Source organism: Somniosus microcephalus, unplaced genomic scaffold (genome assembly GCF_052327205.1).
Source record: "Somniosus microcephalus isolate GS21.2 unplaced genomic scaffold, FLI_Smic_1.0 scaffold7, whole genome shotgun sequence".
Classification (NCBI taxonomy): domain Eukaryota; kingdom Metazoa; phylum Chordata; class Chondrichthyes; order Squaliformes; family Somniosidae; genus Somniosus; species Somniosus microcephalus.
The window spans coordinates 908,509-934,642 of NW_028225194.1; the positions used below are offsets into that span (position 1 = coordinate 908,509).

At 49.8% G+C, this 26,134-nt stretch overlaps 1 pseudogene; it reads left to right on the forward strand.

Moving 5' to 3' along the window:
* The first annotated feature begins 2,967 nt into the window (after positions 1-2,967).
* On the forward strand, positions 2,968-10,205 carry LOC147083999 (uncharacterized; annotated as a pseudogene).
* The last annotated feature ends 15,929 nt before the right edge of the window (positions 10,206-26,134 follow it).

Below are 26,134 nucleotides of genomic sequence, written 5' to 3' on the forward strand. Positions count from 1 at the left end.
GTCACTGTGGGGAAAGGAACATTTTAACATTCTCAGCACCTAGTGTCAACATCAAACACTCTTAGGGCAGGTACAGCACGGGTTAGATACAGAGTAAAGCTCCCTCTACACTGTCCCATCAAACACTCCCAGGGCAGGTACAGCACGGGTTAGTTGCAGAGTAAAGCTCCCTCTACATTGTCCCATCAAACACTCCCAGGGCAGGTACAGCACGGGTTAGATGCAGAGTAAAGCTCCCTCTACATTGTCCCATCTAACACTCCCAGGGCAGGTACAGCACGGGTTAGATGCAGAGTAAAGCTCCCTCTACACTGTCCCATCAAACATTCTTAGGGCAGGTACAGCACAGGTTAGATACAGAGTAAAGCTTCCTGTACACTGTCCCATCAAACACTCTTCGGGCAGGTACAGCACGGGTTAGATACAGAGTAAAGCTCCCTCTACATTGTCCCATCAAACACTCCCAGGGCAGGTACAGCACAGGTTAGATACAGAGTAAAGCTCCCTCTACATTGTCCCATCAAACACTCCCAGGGCAGGTACAGCACAGGTTAGATACAGAGTAAAGCTTCCTGTACACTGTCCCATCAAACACTCTTCGAGCAGGTACAGCACGGGTTAGATACAGAGTAAAGCTCCCTCTACACTGTCCCATCAAACACTCCCAGGGCAGGTACAGCACGGGTTAGATGCAGAGTAAAGCTCCCTCTACATTGTCCCATCAAACACTCCCAGGGCAGGTACAGCACAGGTTAGATACAGAGTAAAACTCCCTCTACATTGTCCCATCAAACACTCCCAGGGCAGGTACAGCACGGGTTAGATACAGAGTAAAACTCCCTCTACATTGTCCCATCAAACACTCCCAGGGCAGGTACAGCACGGGTTAGATACAGAGTAAAGCTCCCTCTACACTGTCCCATCAAACACTCCCAGGGCAGGTACAGCACGGGTTAGATACAGAGTAAAGCTCCCTCTACACTGTCCCATCAAACACTCCCAGGGCAGGTACAGCACGGGTTAGATACAGAGTAAAGCTCCCTCTACACTGTCCCATCAAATACTCCCAGGGCAGGTACAGCACGGGTTAGATACAGAGTGTCAGCCGTGGCTCAGGCGGCAGCACTCTCTCCTCTGAGTCAGAAGGTTGTGGGTTGAAGTCCCACTCCAGAGACTGGAGTCTAAAACTCTGTGCTGCCCCTCCAGTGCAGTGCTGAGGGAGTAAAGCCCAGTGCAGAGTAAAGTTCCCTCTGCACTGCTCCACTAACAGGCCTGAGCCCCAAACTCAGAAGAGCGCCCTCTGCTGCATTCCACTTGTCTCAGCAGCGGGAGAAGCAGGCGGCGGAAGTCCCGCCCCTCGGACACCCCGATTGGTTGGAGGACCCGCCGCCACCTCAGTCCTCCAAGCTCCACCCGCTCTCTCCCTATTGGTCGCAGCTCCCGTCAGTGACCGCCGTGGAGTTGATGACGTGCCCCAGTCCGGCTCCCTGCAGAAGACAAGGGGCTGCGGCCGCTCAATCCGCTCCGCTCGGTGCCGGGAGGGCGCTGGGACGGTGCGGTTTGTATTTTCTTTTTATTTATCTGTCCGCCCGTGCTTCTCTCCGCTATATATAAAAAACCCTCATAAAACTCACTTTCTGCCGGTGATCCGGACTCTCGCAGTTGCCCGGGCCTTCCCCAGAATGCGAGGCCCTGCGCAGGCGCGGTAGCGGCTCATCCTCGGGAGCGGGCCCCGGTGGCACATGCGGAGTAGGGGGAGGGGGCGGGGCCTGTTCAGAGCCCGCACTCACCTGGAGCAATGCATGCAGAGTAGGGGGAGGGGTCGGGGCCTGTTCAGAGCCCGCGCTCACCTTGGAGCGGCGCATGCGGAGTAGGGGGAGGTGGCGGGGCCTGTTCAGAGCCCGCGCTCACCTTGGAGTGGCGCATGCGGAGTAGGGGGAGGGGGCGGGGCCTGTTAAGAGCCCGCACTCACCTGGAGCGGTGCATGCGGAGTAGGGGGAGGGGGCGGGGCCTGTTCAGAGCCCGCGCTCACCTTGGAGCGGCGCATGCGGAGTAGGGGGAGGGGTCGGGGCCTGTTCAGAGCCCGCGCTCACCTTGGAGCGGCGCATGTGGAGTAGGGGGAAGGGGCGGGGCCTGTTCAGAGCCCGCGCTCACCTTGGAGCGGCGCATGTGGAGTAGGGGGAGGGGCGGGGCCTGTTCAGAGCTCACCTCCAACAATGAGAACAACAACAACTTGTATTTCTATAGCGCCTTTAACGTAGGAAATCGTCCCAAGGCGCTGCACAGGAGTATTGTAAGACATTGAAAAATGTGACCCCGAGCCACAAAAGGAGAAATTAGGGCAGATGGCCAAAAGCTTGGTCACAGAGGTGGGTTTTGATCAGCCATGATCTCATTGAATGGCGGAGGAGGCTCGAGGGGCCGAATGGCCGACTCCTGCTCCTATTTTCTATGAAAGAGACACGGAGAGGTTCAGGGAGGGAATTCCAGAGCTTAGGGCCGAGGCAACAGAAGACACGGCCACTGATGGTGCAGCGATTATAATCAGGGATGCTCAAGAGGGCAGAATTGGAGGAACGCAGGTGTCTCGGGGGGGAGGAGGTTGATTTCTTTGGAACCGAGGAGGCTGAAGGGGAGACCTGATTGAGGTGTATAAAATTCTGAGGGGCCGAGATAGGAAGGACCTATTTCCCTTGGCAGAGGGGTCCACAACCAGGGGGCATAGATTTAAAGAAATTGGTCGGAAGTTTAGAGGGGATTTGAGGAGAAATGTTTTCACCCAGTGGGTGGTGGGGGTCTGGAACTCACTGCCTGACAGGGTGGTAGAGGCAGAAACTCTCATCACATTTAAAAAGTACTTGGATGTGCACTTGAAGTGCCGTAACCTACAAGGCCACGGACCAAGTGCTGAAAAGTGGGATTTGTGTGGATAGCACTTAATCGGCAGGCACGGACAAGATGGGCTGTATGGCCTCCTTCCGTGTCATTATTTCTATGATTCTGTCGCGGGTGGTTGTGAGTCTGAAGGGAATAACTAAGATAGGGCGGGGCGAGGCCATGGAGAGATTTGAAAACAAGGATGTGAATTTTGAAATCGAAACATTGCTTAACCGGGAGCCAATGTAGGTCAGCGAGCACAGGGGTGATGGGTGAACGGGACTTGGTGTTGAGTTACGACACGCGTAGTTTTGGATCACCTCCAGTTTACGTAGGGTAGAATGTGGGAGGCCAGCCAGGGGTGTGTTGGAATAGTCGAGTCTATAGGTAACAAAGGCCCGGGTGAGGGTTTCAGCAGCGGATGAGCTGAGGTAAGGGCGGAGATGGGCCATGTTACCGAGGTGGAAGTAGGCGCTCTTAGTTATGCTGCGGATATGTGTTCGGAAGCTCATTTCAGGGTCAGATATGACACCGAGGTTGTGAACAGTGTGGTTCAGCCTCAGACAGATGTTAGGGAGAGGGATGGAGTCAGTGGCTAGGGAACAGAGTTTGTGGCAGGGACTGAAAACAATTGCTTTAGTCTTCCCAATATTTAATTGGAGAAAATTTCTGCTCACCCAGAACCGGATTAGAGATTGTGGAGGGGTCGAGAGAAGTGGTGGTGAGGTAGAGCTGGGTGTCGTCAGCGTACATGTGGAAACTGACGCTGTGTTTTCAGATGATGTCACCAAGGGGCAGCATTTAGATGAGAAATAAGAGGTGCCCAAGGATAGATCCTTGGGGGACACCAGAGGTAACGATGCGGGATTGGGAAGAGAAGCCATTGCAGGTGATTCTGTGGCTACGATTAGATAGATAAGAATGGAACCAGGCGAGTGCAGTCCCACCCAGCTGGACAATGGTGGAGAGGTGTTGGGAGAAGGATGGAGTGGTCAACCGTGTCAAAGGCTGCAGACAAGTCAGGAAGGACGAGGAGGGATAGGTTATCTTTGTCACAGTCACAAAGGATGTCATTTGATGAGACTTGATTTGACTTCAGGGCCAAGTCAGTGAGGTGGATTGGGCTGCTTCTGGCCCACTGGTTATTGTGGACACGGCTAGACACCAGTGGGACCGGCTCTACCCTGTTTGTTCTTTGAGGCAAAATAAGCCAAAAAAAATTCATGCTTCCCCCCCTTACACTTTCTACACTCCTTTTACAGGGTTTTAGAAGTGGAGCTTTTACAGACAGGAAGCTCAAACCAAACATCACATCAAGATCTGACAGAGTCGCTCGATTCATCAGGACCTGATTCAGTCGCTCCTCCAATCTGCTGGCACACCCGTGAGTTCACACTGATGAGAGACCTTTTAAATGTTCTGAAAGAGCTTCAAAATCTACAAATACCTGAAGCGGGGAGAAACCCGTGTCTGGGAAGGGATTCACTCAGCCATCTGCTCCAATGATACACCAGCAAGTTCACACTAGGGAGAGACCTTTAACCCGCTCCGTGTGTGGGCAGGGATTAATTGCACCCTCCGTGCTGCTGAGACACCAGCTTGTCCACACCGATGAGAGACCGTTGACCTGCTCCGTGTTTTTGAAGCGGTTCTCTCATTCTGCCACCCTCCTGAGACACCAGCTTGTTCACATTAAATGTTCTGACTGTGGGAAGAGATTTAAAAGGTCCCAGGATCTGAAGAGACACCACCTGGAGAGAGCAGGAGAGATTCTGTTCACCTGCTCCGTGTGTGGGAAGAGATTCACTCGGTCGTCTAATCTGCTGGCACACCAGCGAGTTCACACTGGGGAGAGGCCGGTGAAACATTCCGACTGTGGGAAAAGCTTTAAAAGGTCCCAGGAGCTGAAGGGACACCAGCTGGAGAGAGCAGGAAAGAGGCCATTCACCTGCTCCGTGTGTGGGAAGGGATTCACTCAGTTATCCCACCTACTGAGACACCAGCGAGTTCACACTGATGAGAGACCATTTAAATGTTCTGACTGTGGGAAGAGCTTTAAAAGCTCTGAGGATCTGAAGGTACATCAGCGAGTTCACACTGATGAGAGGCCATTTACATGTTCTGTCTGTGGGAAGAGCTTTAAAAGCTCAGCGGAACTGAAGGTGCACCAGCGAGTTCACACTGATGAGAGACCATTTACATGTTCTGTCTGTGGGAAGAGCTTTAAAAGGTCCGGGGTGCTGAAGATACACCAGCGAGTTCACACTGGGGAGAGGCCATTCACCTGCTCCGTGTGTGGGAAGGGATTCACTCAGTTCTCGAATCTGCTCGAACACCAGCGAGTTCACACTGGGGAGAGACCGTTCACCTGTTCCGTGTGTGGGAAGGGATTCACACAGTCCTCGACTCTGCTCGAACACCAGCGAGTTCACATTGATGAGAGACTATTTAAATGTTCTGACTGTGGGAAGAGCTTTAAAACCTCTGGGGATCTGAAGGTACACCAGCGAGTTCATACTGATGAGAGACCATTTACATGTTTTGTTTGTGGGAAGAGCTTTAAAAGCTCCACGGAACTGAAGGTACACCAGCGAGTTCACACTGATGAGAGACCATTTACATGTTCTGTCTGTGGGAAGAGCTTTAAAAGGTCTGGGGTGCTGAAGATACACCGACGAGTTCACACTGGGGAGAGGCCATTCACCTGCTCCGTGTGTGGGAAGGGATTCACTCAGTCCTCAAATCTGCTTGAACACCAGCGAGTTCACACTGGGGAGAGACCGTTCACATCGAAACATAGAAGATAGGGCGGGGCAGGAGTAGGCCATTCGGCCCTTCGAGCCTGCCCCGCCATTCAATGTGATCATGGCTGATCATCCGAATTCAGTACCCTGTCCCTGCCTTTTCCCCATATCCCTTGATCCCTTTAGCCTCAAGAAATATATCCAACTCTTTCTTGAATATATTTAATGAACTGGCCTCCACTGCCCGCTGTGGCAGAGAATTCCACAGGTTCACCACTCTCTGGGTGAAGAAATTCCTCCTCATTTCAGTCCCAAATGGCTTACCCCTTATCCTTTGACTATGACCCCTGGTTCTGGACTCCCCGGCCATCAGAAACATCCTTCCTGCATCTAGTCTGTCCAGACCTGACAATTTTATAGGTTTCGATGAGATCCCCTCTCAATCTTCTAAACTCCAGTGAGTATAAGCCCAATCGACACAATCTCTCCTCATACGTCATTCCTGCCATCCCAGGTATCAGCCTGGTGAATCTTCGCTGCACTCCCTCCATGGCAAGAACGTCCTTCCTCAGGTAAGGTGACCAAAACTGCACACAATACTCAAGGTGCAGTCTCACCAAGGCCCTGTACAACTGTAGCAAGACATCCTTGTTCCTGTACTCGAACCCTCTTGCTACGAAGGCCAACATACCATTTGCCTTCTTAACCACCTGCATGCTTACCTTCAGCGACTGGTGCACAAGGACACCCAGGTCTCTTTGCACTTCCCCTTCTCCCAATCTATTGCCATTCAAATAATAATCTGCCTTCCTGTTTTTGCCACCAAAGTGGATAACCTCACATTTATCCACATTATAGTGCATTTGCCATGTTTCTGCCCAATCACCCAACCTGTCCAAATCGTACTGGAATTTCCCGACATCCTCCTCGCAGCTTACCCTCCTGCCCAGCTTTGTGTCGTCTGCAAATTTGGAGATATTACATCCAATTCCCTCATCCAGATCATTAATATATATTGTGAACAGCTGGGGTCCTAGGACCGATCCTTGTGGTACCCCACTAGTCACTGCCTGCCACTCGGAAAATGACCCGTTTATTCCAACTCTTTGCTTTCTGTCCACCAACCAGTTCTCTATCCAATCAATACCTTGCCCCCAATCCCATGTGCCTTAATTTTGCACGCTAATCTCTTGTGTGGGACCTTATCGAAAGCCTTCTGAAAGTCCAAATACACCACATCCACTTGTTCTCCCTTATCTATTTTACCAGTTACATCCTCAAAAAATTCCAGTAGATTAGTCAAGCATGATTTACCTTTTGTAAATCCATGTTGACTTTGTCTGATCCTGTCACTGCTTTCCAAGTGTTCTGTCTGTGGGAAGAGCTTTAAAAGGTCCGGGGTGCTGAAGATACACCAGCGAGTTCACACTGGGGAGAGGCCATTCACCTGTTCCGTGTGTGGGAAGGGATTCACACAGTCCTCGACTCTGCTCGAACACCAGCGAGTTCACATTCATGAGAGACTATTTAAATGTTCTGACTGTGGGAAGAGCTTTAAAAGCTCTGCGAATCTGCTGATACACCAGCGAGTTCACACTGGGGAGAGGCAGTTCACCTGCTCCGTGTGTGGGAAGAGATTCACTCAGTTCTCCAACCTGCTGAGACACCAGTGAGTTCACACTGGGGAGAGGCCGGTGAAACATTCCGACTCTGGGAAAAGCTTTAAAAGGTCACAGGAGCTGAAGGGACACCAGCTGGAGAGAGCAGGAAAGAGGCCATTCACCTGCTCCGTGTGTGGGAAGGGATTCACTCAGTTATCCCACCTACTGAGACACCAGCGAGTTCACACTGATGAGAGACCATTTAAATGTTCTGACTGTGGGAAGAGCTTTAAAAGCTCTGCGGAACTGAAGGTACACCAGCGAGTTCACACTGATGAGAGACCATTTACATGTTCTGTCTGTGGGAAGAGCTTTAAAAGGTCCGGGGTGCTGAAGATACACCAGCGAGTTCACACTGGGGAGAGACCATTCACCTGTTCCGTGTGTGGGAAGGGATTCACACAGTCCTCGACTCTGCTCGAACACCAGCGAGTTCACATTGATGAGAGACTATTTAAATGTTCTGACTGTGGGAAGAGCTTTAAAAGCTCTGGGAATCTGCTGATACACCAGCGAGTTCACACTGGGGAGAGGCCGTTCACCTGCTCCGTGTGTGGGAAGGGATTCACTCAGTTCTCCAACCTGCTGAGACACCAGCGAGTTTGCACTGTTCTAGTCATACTCATAGAGTCATAATGGCACAGAAGGAGGCCATTCGGCCCATCGAGTCCGTGCCGGCTCTCTGTAGAACAATCCAGTCAGTCCCACTCCCCCGCTCTATACCCGTAGCCCTGCAAATTTATTTCCCTCAAGTGCCTATCCAGTCTCCCCTTGAAAACATTGAGGCCTAGAAATTGGGTTGGTAACGCCGGCGCTGAGCGCCTAAAGAGACCTAGAATTGGGACGAATCCCTATGTTGGGGCGAACGCTATGAGGATAGCGCCAACTCAGATATTGGCTATACATTTAGCACCTGCGCTAAGTGTTTGCGCGCGCCCGCGAGCGCAAGCAGCTCATGACGTCATTTCAGTGTGCAACACCTTTTGGGAGCGCCTGAGCGCATATTGGGTGGCGCCCGGAGCCTTAGCGCCCAGCGCTATTAGTGACAGTTCGAGGGAGGGCTAACAGGCCCTTCTCGGAGTAGGGCAGCGCTATTTAAAGGGGACAGCTCTCATGCAGAATCTTCTGCCACTTGGCCTGCTCATTGCGATCGCTGCTGGAGAGAGTTGGCGAGCTAATGTGGAGCGGAGTTCTGGGAATTTAGCTTTACAGTACTGGGGACCTTCAACCCTGTCCGAAGCACTTGCAGCACTACACCTAAAAGCCTTTTGACCAGCTGGCATCGGAATGGGAGCTTGTTTGGAGGGCGACGGCCTCATCGCCCAACACTGTGAAGGGGCAGAGAGATGGCGGGAGAGAAGGCCGGGATTGGCCAGAATGAGGAGGGGCAATGGAGGTCGGCCAATCCGACAGGATGCTGCGAGGGTCTTTAGGCAGCAGGTGACGAGCCTTGACACGTCGGAGGAGCAGTGTTTGCGAAGGCTCCAAATCTGGAGGGACATTGTTACTGATCTGTGCCACCTGCTTGGTCAGGATCTGCAGCCGCGTGAACGCTGCAGAACCTCTCTGTCCGTGATGGTTACACTGACTGATGGCCTCCATTTTTATGCCAACAGATCCTTTCAGTCAGCCATTGGGGACAATGCAACTGTCGCTCAGGCTGCAGTCCGCTGTTGCATCCGGCAAGTGACAGATGCCCTTTATAGGCGAACGCGTCCATTCATTACCTTCCCTCAGACCCTGCACAAGCAGGCGGAGGAAGAGGAGGAGGAAGAGCAGGCGGAGGAGGAGGAAGATGGAAGGGCTGCTGAAAGTGGAAGGTCCATACGTCAGAGGCTCCTCTGGACTCGTGTCGACACCCCTGTGGCGGAATGATGAGAGTCTTGACTCATGCGCACTTTGGATGTTTGAGGGCCTCTGAATGCCAGCATCACTGAAAGTAGTCACATGCACCATGCAACATTGAAACTTCTGTTTATTGACACAAAAGTCTTTCATTACAGCTAAACAACGTAATGTGAGCAGAAACCATAACTTTCAAAATAACTGTGAACTGTTCGGCAAAGCCGCAAAACTCAACAAACCTTCTGCAAATATAACAGCAGGTGAGGGTGTCCTTGAATTTGGACAAACAAACGTCTCAGCACCTCCCTCTACAACTGGCCCCTTGAGGGAGAACGACTTCTCTTTCACGCCCGGCCCCTTCCCTCCCTGCTGCTCCTACGTAATTGGACCCCAGTGGCGGGCTCAAGGCTGGGGGACGCTTGCTGACTGTCTGGAAGCGCAGAAGCCCCTGAGGGACGGCCTGGCCGACCTCTGGGCTTGGAGGGTGCGGACGCAGGATGCTTACTGTGACCATGGCTGGAAGCAGTGTGGCCTGCAGGTGGTGGCAGCTGCAATGCAGGCGTCCCAGCGCTGGCATGTGCAGTGGTCTCCTGCCAAGAGAGGACACCTGCACCACAGTCGGACGACACACTGGCTATCTGAGGGGAGTGGCTCGGCTCATCCACCACAATCGCATGCTCCACTGATTCCTGGCCTTGTACGGGAGTGGAAGGGCCCGGGGTGATCCTATCTGATGCAGAGAGGGTGGCTGCAGTGAGAGATCGCGTTGCGTCAATCTGGCTGTGGAGGAGCCCAGCAAGTGACTGCGTGGCAACAGTGAGGACCTGTGTGCCAGGTGCCAGTTCTTCGGAGAAGGCCTGGACAGTTCTTCCCATGGCTTCGGACAAGGCAGGTGCCGACCGCTCCACTGCCTCGGACAAGCCCTGCACAGACCTTTCCAGGGATTGTCCGAAGCCCTGAACAGTCCTTTCCATTGCTGACTCAAAGCCGTGGACAGTCCTCTCCATTGTTGGGCCGAAGCCCTGGATAGTCCTGTCCATTGTGGCCCCGAAGCCCTGGATAGACCTGTCCATTGTTTCCCCGAAGACCTGGAGAGTCCTGTCCATTGTTGCCCCAAAGCCCTGCAGAGTCCTCTCCATTGTTGCCCCGAAGCCCAACATACTCCTAGCCAATGAATCTATTGACTCAGGCATCTTCTCCACTGCAGCCATCAGCTCCGTGTGTCTGACCCGGGCCTGTTTGCTCATCTCAGCCAGGCGACGGACCTCATCTGCACTCTGTGCAGCAGTCATGACGACCTGCCTTGCCCTCCGGGGAGACGGTGGCCGAACTTGCCTATCCCCCGTGCGTTGCTGCATGCCGCTTGGTCCGGCAACTAGTTCATCCTCAGAGCCACCCCCCCTCCCCTCCAGGGGACTACTATCCCCAGTCTGCAGATGTCTCAGCTCCCCGGATTCTGCAACGGCTGGTCCGGATTCCTCCTGGTCCTCACCTCCGGTGGCACTGGCACTGGCAGCTTCAGCGCGTTGAGCCCGAGTTCCTTCATCTGAAAGTGGGAGGTGGAAGAGTGGCTTTAGCAAAAGGACAGCTTTGCTGAAAGGCATGCCAGATTGCGGCATGGCTCTGACATGGCTGCACACTGAGGATGCATGCTGGCGGGGGGACCAAGTGGAAGGCAACAGGTGAAAAAGGTGCGAGTCTTACCCTCGCTGTCGGTAATGGGGTCGGCAGATGCAGTGGTCACTGGACCAGACAGACGCCCTCCAAGTATCTGGTGCACTCTCTCCTCCAGATCCGTGAGAGCCACTTGTGCAGGTCCGCCACCGGTTTGACGCTGCTTCTTTCGAATCATCGCCAGCTTGGACTGCAGGGGAAAGAAGGGAAGGTTCTGTTACACGATGCCTTGAGACCTCATCGCATGCCCCCCATGGTGCAAGAGCCCTTACATGAGGCCTTGAGACCTCATCGCATGCCCCCCATGGTGCAAGAGCCCTTACATGAGGCCTTGAGACATCTGCCCATGTGTGTGCCCAGAAAGGGCCATGGGTGCATACTGACAGATGGCCATTGGTGCATCATTGCAGCAGGGTGCCCGAAGTCAGCTGCAGATGGAGGGAATCAGAAGTTTGCTAAACCATCACTCACCCTAATGATCCGTGTGAGGTCGTTGAATTTCTTCCTGCACTGAACAGGGGTCCTGGTCGCCATGCTGCTGGAGTTGACCCTCACAGCAACCTCCCTCCAAGATCGTCGATAAGCCTTCTGATTCGGCCTCTTACCATTATCCGGATACAGGACCTCTCGATGGTGTTCAACTGCAGCCACCAAGTGGTCCAGAGCCTCAGTGCTGAAGCGCTCTGCTCTCTAACCTTCTCCATGATGAACAAGTTTGTACCGCCAGACAAGGGCGAGCGCCGAATCTGAGGCCTACAGGGCGTTGGGTGTTGAAGCTCAGGCTGACTGACCCACCCCTTTAAGAGCCGGCCGGCACCTGGAGGTCTCGTGCTTTCCCGTAATTGAGTTCACCTGCGCTGTGCCCGTCCGCGTCGATATTGAGTAGCGCCTGACCTTTTGCGCCTTAAGAGCACCGTGCAACGGCTGATTTTGTGCCTCAATCCCCTTTGGGGGCGATGCAACCCAATATCGCGCCAGGCGGCGATAAGTTTCGTCTGGCTATAAACTTTGCGCATCACCAGTTCGAACGCCTCATGCAGGGCTATACCCAATTTCTAGGCCTCAGTGTCTCCGCTTCCACCACTTCCGTCGGCAGCGAGTTCCAGGTCCTCATCACTCGCTGCGTAAAAAAGTTTTTCTTCACATCCCCCCTGTATCTGTTGCCCAAAACCTTAAATCTGTTTCCCCTAGTCCTTGTACCATCAACTAGTGGGAACAGCCTTTCCCCGTCCAGCCTATCCAAACCCGTCATAATCTTGTACACCTCTATCAAATCACCCCTCAACCTCCTTTGCTCTAATGAAAACAAATCCAGCTTCTCCAACCTGTCCTTTGTAGCTAAGATCCCCCATCCCCAGAACCATTCTGGTAAATCTCCTCTGCACCCTCTCAAGGGCCTTCACATCCTTCCTAAAGTGTGGTGACCAGAACTGGACGCAATATTCCAGTTGTGGCCTAACCAGCGCTTTATAAAGGTTCAGCATAACTTCTCTACTTTTGTACTCAATACCTTTATTTATGAAGCCCAAGATCCCATATGCTTTGCTAACCACTCTCTCAATATGTCCCGCCACCTTCAGGGATCTTAACTCCCAGGTCCCTCTGTCCCTGCACACTCTTTAAAACTGTGCCATTAAGTGTTTATTGCCTCTCCCTGTCCCTTCTCCAAAATGCATCACCTCACACTTCTCTATATTAAATTCCATCTGCCACTTGTCTGCCCATTCTGCTGGCCTTTCTATGTCCTGTTGCAGCCGATTGGTATCATCCTCACTGTTTGCCACACCCCCAAGTTTGGTGTCATCGGCAAATTTAGAAATTCTACTCTGTATTCCAATATCCAGGTCATTTATATATATCAAAAAAAGCAGTGGCCCCAGCACTGACCCTTGGGGAACACCACTGTCTACCATCCTCCAGTCTGAAAAACAGCCATTTACCACAACTCGCTGTTTTCTGTCCTTAAACCAATTCCTTATCCAAGCTGCCACTGACCCACCTATTCCATGAGCCTCAATTTTGTTAACCAGCCTTCTATGTGTTACTTTGTCAAACGCCTTCCTAAAATCCATGTAGACAACATCCCTTCATCAATCCTCTCTGTTACTTCATCAAAAAATTCAATTAAATTAGTCAAACACGATCTGCCTTTTACAAATCCGTGTTGGCTCTCCTTAATTAGCTTAAACCTCTCCAAGTGCCCGTTAATTTTTTGCTTGATTATTGTTTCTAAAAGTTTACCCACCACTGATGTTAAACTGTCCAGCCTGTAGTTCCTAGGATTGTCCTTATACCCTTTCTTGTACAATGGTGTCACATTTGCCACTTTCCAATCCACAGGCACCTCCTCCGCATCTAGGGAAGATTGGAAAATTATGGTAAGCCCTTCCGCTATCTCCTCCCCCAATTCCCTTAGCAACCTGGGATGCAAGCCATCTGGACCAGGTGACTTACCCACTCTGAGCATACCCAGTCTTTCTAGTACACCCTGTGTATCAATTTTCACCCCTTCCATTGCTTCTACCTTTTCCACTTCTACTGATCTTTTGTCAGCATCCACCTCCTTAGTAAACACCGATACAAAGTACTCATTGAATATTCTAACCTTGCCTTGCGCCTCTAAGCATATATCACCTTCTTTGTCCCTAATAGGCCCCACCCCACCTCTTACTACACACTTACTGTTTACATGCCGGTAGAAGGTTTTTGGGTTCCCTTTTATGTTAACCGCCATTCTACTCTCATTCGATCTTTGCCAATCTTATTTTCATCTTCACTTCCTCTCTCAACTTATTGTATTTGGTCTGGTTCTCCCTTGAAGAATTCACCTGACATTCATAATTTTTTGTTTCATCTTCTCAATCATCCTCGTCATCCAAGGAGCCCTTGCTTTGGTTCCCTTACCCTTCCCTCTTGTTGGAATGTACCTGGCCTGTACTTGGAACATCTCCTCCTTAAAGATCACCCATTGTTCCGTTAGAGACTTTCCTGTCAGTCTTTGGTTCCATTTTACCCTGGCTAGATCCTTTCGCATCCCATTGAAGTTAGCCCTATTCCAGTTTAGAAGTTCTACTCTAGATTGTTCCTTGCTCCTCTCCATTGCTAATCTAAATCTTACGATACGATGATCACTCGTACCCAAGTGTTCTCCCACAGACACTTGGTCGACCTGGCCCACCTCATTCCCCAGCACCAGATCCAGCAATGCCTCCTTCCTCGTTGGGCCAAGAACATACTGGTCAAGGAAATTCTCCTGAACACATTTCAGAAATTCCTCCTCCTCCTTTCCCTTTACCCTAGCATCATCCCAATCGATATTTGGGTAATTAAAGTCCACCAATATCACCACTCTATAGCTCTTGCATGTCTCTGCGATTTTCCTGCAGATTTGCTCCTCTACCTCCCTCTCACTATATGGAGGCCTGTAGAATACCCCCAATAGCGTGATCAAACCCTTTTTGCTTCTCAACTCTGACCAAATGGATTCTGCCCTTGTCCCCTCAAGAACATCCTCCCTTTCCAACACGACAATGTCATCCTTAATCAGCACTGCCACCCCACCTCCCTTTTTTCCTTCCCTATCTTTTCTGAACACCTTGTACCCTTGAATATTAAGTGCCCAGTCCTCACCGTTTTTAAGCTCGTTTCCGTTATTGCCACACCACCATATTGCCACAAAGGTGTTGAGCTTCTGGAGTGTTGTTGGAGCTGCACTCATCCAGGCAAGCGGAGAGAATTCCATCATACTCCTGACTTGTGTCTTGTAGATGGTGGAAAGGCTTTGGGGAGTCAGGAGGCGAGACACTCACCGCAGATTACCCAGCCTCTGATGCGCTCTTGTTGCCACAGTATATATGTGGGTGGTCCAGTTAATTTTCTGGTCAATGGTGACCCCCAGGATGGTGGGGGATTCGGTGATGTTAATGCTGTTGAATGTCGAGGGGAGGTGGTTAGACTCTCCCAGAACATGGTCCTGATCACTCTCGGTTCTGAGTGCTGCTTCCCAGAATAAGGTTGTATGACTTTGTTATTGGGTGAAATAATCATGTCTGAATGTCAATAAAGATCATTTATAACAGTTCTAGAGTCTCGCGTGATTCTTCCATGGCAGGTACAAGCAGGGATTAGACACAGAGTAAAGCTCCCTCGACACTGTCCCATCAAACACTTCCAGGGCAGGTACAGCAGGGGTTAGATACAGAGTAAAGCTCCCTCTGTACTGTCCCATCAAACACTCCCAGGGCAGGTACAGCAGGGATTAGATACAGAGTAAAGCTGACTCTACACTGTCCCATCAAACACTCCCAGGGCAGGTACAGCATAGGTTAGATACAGAGTAAATCTCCCTCTACACTGTCCCATTAAACACTCCCAGGGCAGGTACAGCACGGGTTAGATACAGAGTAAAGCTCCCTCTACACTGTCCCATCAAACACTCCCAGGGCAGGTACAGCATGGGTTAGATACAGAGTAAAGCTCCCTCTACACTGTCCCATCAAACACTCCCAGGGCAGGTACAGCACGGGTTAGATACAGAGTAAAGCTCCCTCTACACTGTCCCATCAAACACTCCCAGGGCAGGTACAGCACGGGTTAGATACAGAGTAAAGCTCCCTCTACACTGTCCCATTAAACACTCCCAGGGCAGGTACAGCATGGGTTAGATACAGAGTGTCAGCCGTGGCTCAGGCGGCAGCACTCTCTCCTCTGAGTCAGGAGGTTGTGGGTTGAAGTCCCACTCCAGAGACTCGAGTCTAAAACTCTGTGCTGCCCCTCCAGTGCAGTGCTGAGGGAGTGAAGCCCAGTGCAGAGTAAAGTTCCCTCTGCACTGCTCCACTAACAGGCCTGAGCCCCAAACTCAGAAGTGCGCCCTCTGCTGCATTCCACTTGTCTCAGCAGCGGGAGAAGCAGGCGGCGGAAGTCCCGCCCCTCGGGCACCCTGATTGGTTGAGGAGAGATAGTTTACCTTTGTCACAGTCACAAAGGATGTCATTTGATGGGACTTTGATGAGACTTGATTTGACTTCAGGGCCAAGTCAGTGAGGTGGATTGGGCTCAATCCGCTCCGCTCGGTGCCGGGAGGGTGCTGGGATGGTGCGGTTTGTATTTTCTTTTTATTTATCTCCCCGCCCGTGCTTCTCTCCGCTATATATAAAAAAAACAAATAAAACTCACTTTCCGCCGGTGATCCGGACTCTCAGGCGGGGTTGTGTGCTGAGCATATATTTATACAGCACAGAAAGAGGCCCTTCGGCCCATCGTGTCCGCGCCGGCCATCAAGCCCTGAGTATTCCAATCCCATTTTCCAGCACTTGGTCCGTAGCCTTGTGTGCTATGGCGTTTCAAGTGCTCATCTAAATGCTTCTTGAATGTTGTGAGGGTTCCTGCCTCTACCACCCTTTCAGGCAGTGAGTTCCAGATTCCAACCACCCTCTGGGTGAAAAAGTTTTTCCTCAAATCCCCTCTAAACCTCCTGCCCCTTACCTTGAAACTATGCCCCCTGGTTATTGACCCCTCTACTAAGGGGAAACGTTCCTTTCTATCTACCCTATCTATGCCCCTCATAATTTTGTACACCTCAATCAGGTCCCCCCTCAGCCTTCTCTGCTCTAAGGAAAACAACCCCAGCCTGTCCAGTCTCTCTTCATAGCTGAAGCGCTCCAGTCCAGGTAACTTCCTGGGATCATGACATTATATGGTTAGATAACATCAAGTGAAAACGAGGAGTTATTAGAGTGCCAATAGGACTGGCATAGAACTGGTATTTACTTGTTTTGTTGAAGAAGTTTCGGGTTCTGGTTAAAAGTAGTTTACTTGAAGTTTTAATTGATTTCTGATATGGTTATGGGACTTTGTATATTGTGGTGTTATTTAGTGTTAAAGCCTTCCTTAATGTACGAACGATTGAATGCTCAAGTTAACGCACGCATGCGGACACAAATAATACGCACGCACACACGCATACACAATGGAACTTTAAAAAACCTTCCTGGTGCATCTCCTCTGCACCCTCTCCCATGCAATCACATCCTTCCTATAGTGTGGCGACCAGAACTGCACACAGTATTCCAGCTGTGGCCTAACTAGCATTTTGTACAGCTCCATCATAACCTCCCTGCTCTTATATTCTATGCCTCGGCTATTGAAACCAAGTATCCCATATGCCTTTTTAACCACCTCATCCACCTGTCCTGCTGCCTTCAGGGATCTATGTACATGCACACCAAGATCCCTCTGATCCTCTGTCCTTCCTATGGTCCTACCATTCATTGTGTATTCCCTTGCCTTGTTAGTCCTCCGAAAGTGGATCACCTCACACTTTTCAGGGTTAAATTCCATTTGCCACTGTTCTGCCCATCTGACCAACCCACTATATCGTCCTGTAGCCTGAAGCTTCCCTCCTCGCTATTTACCACTCCACCAATTTTTGTGTCATCTGCGAACTTACTGATCATACCTCCTACATTCATATCTAAATCATTAATGTAGACCACAAACAGCAAAGGACCCAGCACCGATCCCTGCGGTACACCACTGGACACAGGCTTCCAGTAACAAAAACAACCTTCGACCATCACCCTCTGCCTCCTGCTTTCCAAGTGCTCTGGTATTACATCTTTTATAATGGACTCTAGCATTTTCCCCACTACCGATGTCAGGCTTACTGGTCTGTAATTCCCCGCTTTTTCTGCCACCTTTTTTGAATAGTGGGGTAACATTAGCTACCCTCCAATCCATGGGTACTGTTCCAGAGTCTATCGAGTTCTGGAAGATGACCAGCAATACATCAACTATTTCCAGGCTTTATTAAGAGCGCTGCATAACACAGATCGGGTGATAATTCCCTCAATCTGGAGAATAGAAGTACAGTGGATTCGCGCGCGACCTTCTCGAGTCTGTTCCAACTGACAATGGCTTAAGTGGCCTGTTCTTATACACAAGCTTGGTTACCGCTCAGGAAATGGGATTGTTTGGACCCGTCTGTTGACTGCCTCCTGAACTCCTGCTAATTCAGGGAATTTAGTCCATCTGTGACCAGACGATAACCACAAGCCCGTCTGGTTATCACACCTATACGGTCCGTGAGGTTATTATCAGATTCACACCCAGACGTTGTGCCTTCACTTGTCTGGCACTTCATCCCATAACACGGGTACGGGGCTCAGTAATGTTTCATTCATCAGAAAAAGACAAAGTACAACAACATACTGGGCAGCTTAACAGAATCTCATCATAGTTATGGGGCCATAAATATAAAAGTCATTAATAAATCCAGGAGGGAATTCAGGAGAAACTTCTTTACCCAGAGAGTGATGAGAATGTGGAACTCACTCCCACAAGGAGTAGTTGAGGCCAATGGTATAGATGTATTTAAGACGAAGCCAGATAAACATAGGAGAATATGTCGGAGGAGGCTCGTGTGGAGCATAAACCCCAGCATGGACCAGTTGGGCCGAATGGCCTGTTTCTGTGCTGTACATTCTATGTAATAACATGAACAGTCCACCGGCGCGCTCGAGGCCTTCCGCGACCGGTGGGTACCGGAGGGACTGGCGTGCATCATCACCACCGAAAATAGAATTTTTATTTCATTTAAGTTTCCTTTAAACTTTTTTTGTTATGTTACAGGTTTTATTGGTTGTGATGGTTGACTTTTAATAGGCAATTGCCTGTGATAAGGAGAAAAACAAAAATACCATTAACAGTCAAATCAAGGGAATCATCAGCACAACAGATTGAAAGATTAAACAATAGTACAAGAATTTATAAAACATTCATCCATTCCACGTTCATGTCACCCCAGCTGTCTCCAGGGCCCTGCGCTACAGAACAGTGTGAACTCGCTGGTGACTCAGCAGGTCATTGGAGCTTTTAGAGCTCTTCCCACAGTCAGAACATGTAAACGCTCTCTCATCAGTGTGAACTCGCTGGTGTACCAGCAGGTTGGTGGACAGCAAGAATCCCTTCCCACACACAGAGCCGTGAAATGGCCTCTCCCCAGTGTGAACTCGCTGGTGTCTGGTCAGAGCCCCGGAGCTTTTAAAGCTCTTCCCACAGTCAGAACATGTAAATGGTCTCTCATCAGTGTGAACAAGCTGGTGTATCAGCAAGTTCGATGAATCAGTGAATCCCTTCCCACACACAGAGCAGGGAAATGGCCTCTCACCAGTGTGAACTCGCTGGTGTTTGGTCAGAGCCCCGGTACTTTTAAAACTCTTCCCACAGTCAGAACATTTAAATGCTCTCTCATCAGTGTGAACAAGCTGGTGTTGCTTCAGATCCTTGGAGCATTTGAAGCTCTTCCCGCAGTCAGAACATTTAAATGGTTTCTCATCAGAGTGAGCTTGCTGGTGTCTCAGCAGGTTGCATGAATACACAAATCCCTTCCCACACATGAAGCAGGTGAACGGACTGTCCCCAGGGTGACTGCGCCGATGGACATCTGACGCAGATGGCGAACTGAATCCCTTCCCGCTGTCCCCACCTTTACCCAGTTTCTCCCCGGTGTGACGGAGCACGTGTCTCGCAAGGTCAAGCGATCGGCTGAAGGCGAGTCCACACACGGAACACGTGTGCGGTTTGTCTGCGCTGCGATCGCTGCTCTTTCCTTCCATGTACAAAGGCCAATGATATTCAGGTCCTGATGAATCATAGAAACATAGAAACATAGAGATAGGAACAGGAGTAGGCCATTCGGCCCTTCGAGCCTGCTCCGCCATTCAATGAGATCATGGCTGATCTTCGTCTGAGATCATAGCTGATCTTACCAGTTCAGTACCCCGTCCCTGCCTTTTCTCCGTAACCCTTAATCCCCTTAGCCTTCAGAAATATATCCAATTCTCTCTTGAAAATATTTATTGAATTAGCCTTCACAGCCCTCTGTGGCAGGGAATTCCACAGGCTCACCACTCTTTGAGTGAAGAAATTCTTCCTCATCTCTGTTTTAAATGATTTGCCCGCTATTTTTAGACTGTGGCCCCTGGTTCTGTGCTCCCCGGCCATTGGAAACATTCTCTCTGAATTCAGCCTGTCCAGGCCTGCCATAATTTTATATGTTTCGATGAGATCCCCTCTCAATCTTCTAAACTCCAGTGAGTACAAGCCCAAACTATTTAATCTCTCTTCGTAGGTCATTCCCGCCATTCCAGGTATCAGCCTGGTGAATCGCCGTTGCACTCTTTCCATGGCAAGAACATCCTTCCGCAGATGGGGCGACCAAAACTGTACACAATACTCCAGATGCGGTCTCACCAGCACCTTGTACAGCTGTAGTAAGGTATCCCTATTCCTATACTCGAACCCCCTTGATATGAAGGCCAACATACCATTTGCCTTCTTAATCGCCTGTTGCACCTGCATGCTCTCCTTCAGTGACTGGTGCACAAGAACACCCAGGTCCCTCTGCACTTCCCCATCTCCCAATCTATTGCCATTTAGATAATAATCTACCCTCCTGTTTTTACCCCCAAAGTGGATAACCTCGCATTTATCCACATTATAGTGCATCTGCCACGTATCCGCCCATTCCCCCAACCTGTCCAAATCGCACTGTAGCCTCCTGACATCCTCATCAGAGCCCACCCCTCCTCCTAGTTTAGTGTCGTCAGCGAATTTGGAAATATTGCATCCAATTCCCTGATCCAGATCATTTATATATATTGTGAACAGCTGGGGTCCCAGGACAGATCCTTGCGGCACCCCGCTGGTCACTGCCTGCCACTCCGAAAACGAGCCGTTTATTCCAACTCTCTGTTTTCTATCCGCCAGCCAGTTCTCTATCCACGTTAATACTTTGCCCCCAATCCCATGAGCCTTAATTTTGCATGATAATCTTTTGTGTGGAACCTTATCGAAGGCTTTCTGGAAGTCAAGGTACACCACATCCACTGGCTCTCCCCCATCTATTTTACCAGTTACTTCCTCAAAAAATTCCAGCAGATTAGTCAAACACGATTTACCCTTTGTAAATCCATGTTGACTCTGTCCGATCCTTTCCCCATTTGTCAAGTGCTCCGCTATTTTATCCTTGATAATGGACTCTAGCATTTTGCCCACAACCGATGTAAGGCTTACTGGTCTATAATTCCCTGCTTTCTCTCTACCCCCCTTTTTAAATATTGGGGTAACATTAGCTACCCTCCAATCCACGGGTACTGTTCCCAAGTCAATGGAGTTCCGGAAGATGATCCTTAGAGCATCTGCTATCTCCAGGGCCACCTCCTTAAGTACCCTAGGATGTAGTTTATCAGGCCCCGGGGATTTGTCGGCCTTCAGTCCCCTCAACTTACCCAACACCATATCCCTAGAGATACTAATTTCTGTCAGCTCCTCCCTCTCATTAGTCCCTATGTTTGCCGATATTCCTGGGAGGTTATTTGTGTCCTCCTTTGTGAATACAGAACCAAAGTATGAGTTTAATTGGTCTGCCATTTCCTTATTCTCCATTATATATTCTCCCGAATCGGACTGCAAGGGACCGACTTGGGATTTTACCAGTCTTTTCCTCCTGATATACCGATAAAAGCTTTTGCAGTCTGTCTTTATGTTTGCTGCAAGTTTACTTTCGTATTCTATTTTCCCCTTCCTGATTAATCCCTTTGTCCTCTTTTGCTGTATCCTGTACTGCCCCCAATCTTCCGGTCTGGTGCTTTTTTTTGCCAGTTGATATGCCCTTTTTTTTGATTTTATGCTGTCCCTAATTTCCCTCGTTATCCACGGTTGAGTCACCTTTTTAGGTTTATTTTTATGCCAAACCGGTATAAACATGTTCTGGAATTCTTCCATTCTATCTTTGAATGCTTGCCATTGTCTATCCACTGTCAATCCCCCCAGAAACACCACCCAATCAATCTTACCCAATTCCCGTCTCATACCCTCGTAATTCCCTTTATTTAAGTTCTGGACCTTAGTCTCTGATTCAATTTCCTCACTCTCCATCTCGACTGAGAGCTCGATCATATTATGATCGCTCTGACCCAAGGGGCCTCGTACAAGAAGATTGCTGATAAGTCCCTTCTCATTGCACAATACCCAGTCTAAAATGGCCTGATCTCGAGTCGGCTCCTCGACATATTGGTCCAGATAACCGTCCCGAAAACATTCCAGGAATTCCTCCTCCTCAGAATTTTTACTAATTTGGGTAGTCCAATCAATATGTAAATTAAAGTCACCCATGATGACAGCTGTGCTCTTATCGCACGCTTCTCTAATTTCCCTTTTTATGCCTTCCCTCACCTCCATATTACTATTTGGAGGCCTATATATCACACCCACTAACGTTTTCCTCCCCTTGCTATTTCTCATTTCTACCCATACAGATTCCGTTTCATCCGAGTTAATATCCTTCCTTTCCATTGCATTAATCCCCTCCTTTACCAGCAATGCTACCCCACCTCCCCTACCTTTTTGCCGATCCTTCCTAAATATTGTATATCCCTGGATGTTAAGTTCCCAGCCTTGCCCACCCTGCAGCCACGTTTCTGTAATCCCAATCAAATCATACTTGTTTACCTCTATTTCCACAACTAATTCATCCACCTTGTTCCTAATGCTTCTAGCATTAAGATACAAAGCCTTCAGGCTTGCTTTTTTCACACTCTCATTATGAATTAGTTTGGCCCTTTGTGTTTCTCTCCTTTGCTTATTGCTTCTCACCTTTCTACCATCTATTTCTGACTTCATATGACTTCCCTCTTTTCCACTACCTAGGTTCCCATCCCCCTGCCAAATTAGTTTAAATCCTCCCGAACCGCCCTAGAAAATATTACCCCGAGGACATCGGCTCCCTCACAGTTCAGGTGTAGGCCGTCCCCTTGGTACAGGTCACTCCTCCCCAAGAACTGGTTCCAATGCCTCAAGAATTTAAATCCCTCTCCCTTGCACCACTGCTCAAGCCACGTATTTAGCTTATCTATCTTACTCTCTCTAAACTTATTAGCTCGTGGCACTGGTAGCAATCCAGAGATTACTACCTTTGAGGTCCTACTTTTCAATTTAGCTCCTAACTCCCTAAATTCAGCTTGTAGGACCTCCTCCCTCTTTTTACCTACATCGTTGGTACCTACATGTACCACGACAACTGGCTGATCCCCCTCCCCCTTCAGAATGCTCTGCACCCGCTCCAAGACATCCTTGACCCTTGCACCAGGGAGGCAACATACCATCTTGGAGTCTCGGTCTCGGCCACAGAAACTCCTATCTATCCCCCTTACAATTGAATCCCCTATCACTATAGCCCTATCCCTCTTTTTCCCGCCCTTCTGTGCAGCAGAGCCAGTCATGGTGCCCTGAACCTGGCTGCTGGTGCCTTCCCCTGATAAGTCATCTCCCCCAACAGTACCCAAAACGGTAAACCTGTTTTGGAGGGAGATGACCGCAGGTGACTCCTGCACTACCTTCCTGCCTTTACCCTGCCTTTTGGTCACCCATTTACTGTCTGAGCTAGCCTTTACCTGCGGTGTGACCAACTCACTGAATGTGCTATCCACAACATCCTCAGCATCGCGTATGCTCCAGAGTGAGTCCATTCGCAGCTCCAGCGCCGCCATGCGGTCCGCTAGGAGCTGCAGCTGGACACCCTTCCTGCACACATAGTTGTCAGGGACAGTGTCCCTGATTTCCCACATGGCACAGGAGGAGCATGACACGGGTCCGAGCTGCCCTTCCATGACTTAACCATTCCAATACCCTTTTATTTACTACGATTTAGCTTAATTATTGAATTCTACTTAGAATAAGTTTGTGAAAGTACTCACCAACCAGTCACTTACTGTTTTCTGGTGTTGTATTTTCACTGCCGCCTCCTGTCCTGGAACCTTTTCCACCTAGGTTAGGCTCCTGAAATAAAATAAATTGAACCTACCTTTTCAACTTCCCCTAACCCCTAAAAGGTTAGAGGAGGTGGAAGGGTGGGAGACACTACACTGTAGTGTTTCGGGTTTAGCAACAGCTCCACCTATATAAGAGTTACTGGCCTCCTGCTCTCCCGACTGCACCAGCTGTGAAAGAAAAAGCCCGCGAAAGGTGAGCTTTTAAACTCACCAGTTACTGGCCTCCTGCTCTCCCAACTGCCCCAGCTGTGAAAGAAAAAGCCCCCGAAAGGTGAGCTTTTAAACTCACCAGTTACTGGCCTCCTGCTCTCCCAACTGCACCAGCTGTGAAAGAAAAAGCCCGCGAAAGGTGAGCTTTTAAACTCACCAGTTACTGGCCTCCTGCTCTCCCGACTGCCCCAGCTGTGAAAGAAAAAGCCCCCGAAAGGTGAGCTTTTAAATCGAGCGACTCTGTCAGATCCTGATGTGATGTCTGGTCTGAGCTTCCGGTCTGTAAATGCTCCACTTCTAAAACCCTGTAAAAGGAGTGTAGAAAGGGGTAAGAGGGAGAATGTTGTCTCATGTCGCTCTTTCCCAGCCCAGGGGCAGTGAAGCTGATTTTCAGGTCCCAGCTGCTGCACAGGTTGGTTGAAAGAATCAACAGTAATGGCGGCTGCAATCCCCACAAGCCCCCGCGCTCCAGAAAGTGCTCCGGCCGCCGTGCTGAGTTGTGACTGACCCCGCGCATGCGCCCCATGGCCCGCCCTCTCCTGCTCCACAGGTGCCCGGCTCGCACCGCGCATGCTCAGCACACACCCGGGGCCCCTGTCAATCATCCTCCCCCGCGCCTGCACGCTGGGCCCGAGCTCCAGGCTGCCGCACGGGGCTTTCTTTGTAAAGTCGGTGTTGGTGAAGAGCCGCAATCAGTGAGGGAAACATAGAAACATAGAAGATAGGAGCAGGAGTAGGCCATTCGGCCCCTCGAGCCTGCTCCGCCATTCAATGAGATCATGGCTGATCATCCAAATTCAGTACCCTGTCCCTGCCTTCTCCCCATATCACTTGATCCCTTTAGCCTTAAGAAATATATCCAACTCCTTCTGGAATATATTTAATGAATTGGCCTCCACTGCCTTCTGTGGTAGAGAATTCCACAGGTTCACCACTCTCTGGGTGAAGAAATTCCTCCTCATCTCAGTCCTAAAAGGCTTACCCCTTATCCTTAGACTGTGACCCCTGGTTCTGGACTCCCCGACCATCGGGAACATCCTTCCTGCATCTAGTCTGTCCAGTCCTGTTAGAATTTTATAAGTTTCAATGAGCTCCCCTCTCATTCTTCTAAACTCCAGCGAGTATAAGCCCAATCGTCCCAATCTCTCCTCATATGTCATTCCTGCCATCCCAGGTATCAGCCTGGTGAATCTTCGCTGAACTCCTTCCATGGCAAGAACATCCTTCTTCAGATAAGGCGACCAAAACTGCACACAATACTTAAGATGTGGTCTCACCAAGGCCCTGTACAACTGCAGCAAGACATCCTTGTTCCTGTACTCAAACCCTCTTGCTACGAAAGCCAACATACCATTTGCCTTCTTAACCGCCTGCTGCACCTGCATGCTTACCTTCAGTGACTGGTGCACAAGGACACCCAGGTCTCGTTGCACTTCCCCATCTCCCAATCTATTGAAGTTCAGAAAATAATCTGCCTTCCTGTTTTTACCACCAAAGTGGATAACCTCGCATTTATCCACATTATACTGCATCTGCTATGCTTCTGCCCAATCACCCAACCTGTCCAAATCATACTGGAGTTTCTCGGCATCTTCCTCACAGCACACACGCCCACGCAGCTTTGTGTCGTCTGCAAACTTGGAGATATTACATCCAGTTCTCTCGTCTAGATCATTTATATATATGTCCCTGCAGTACCCCAGTAGTCACTGCCTGCCGCTCGGAAAAAGAGCCATTTATTCCAACTCTTTGCTGCCTGTCTGCCAACCTGTTCTGTATCCAAGTCAATACCTTGCCCCTAATCCCATGTGCCTTAACTTTACACGCTAATCTCTTATGCGGGACCTTATCGAAAGCCTTCTGAAAGTCCAAATACACCACATCCACTGGTTCTCCCTTAGCTATTCTACCAGTTATATCCTCAAAAAATTCCAGTAGATTAGTCAAGCACGATTTACCTTTTGTAAATCCAAGTTGATTTTGTCCGATCCTGTCACTGTTTTCCAAGTGCACTGCTATTACATCTTTTCTAATGGACTCTAGCATTTTCCCCATTACCGATGTCAGGCTTACTGGTCTATAATTCCCCATTTTCTCTCTACCACCTTTTTTGAATAAGTGGGGTAACATTAGCTACCCTCCAATCCATGGGAACTGTTCCAGAGTCTATTGAATTTTGGAAGATGACCAGCAATGCATCTACTATTTCTAGGGCCACTTCCTTAAGTACCCTAGGATGTAGATTATCAGGCCCTGGGGATTTATCGGCCTTCAATCCCGTCAATTTCCCAAA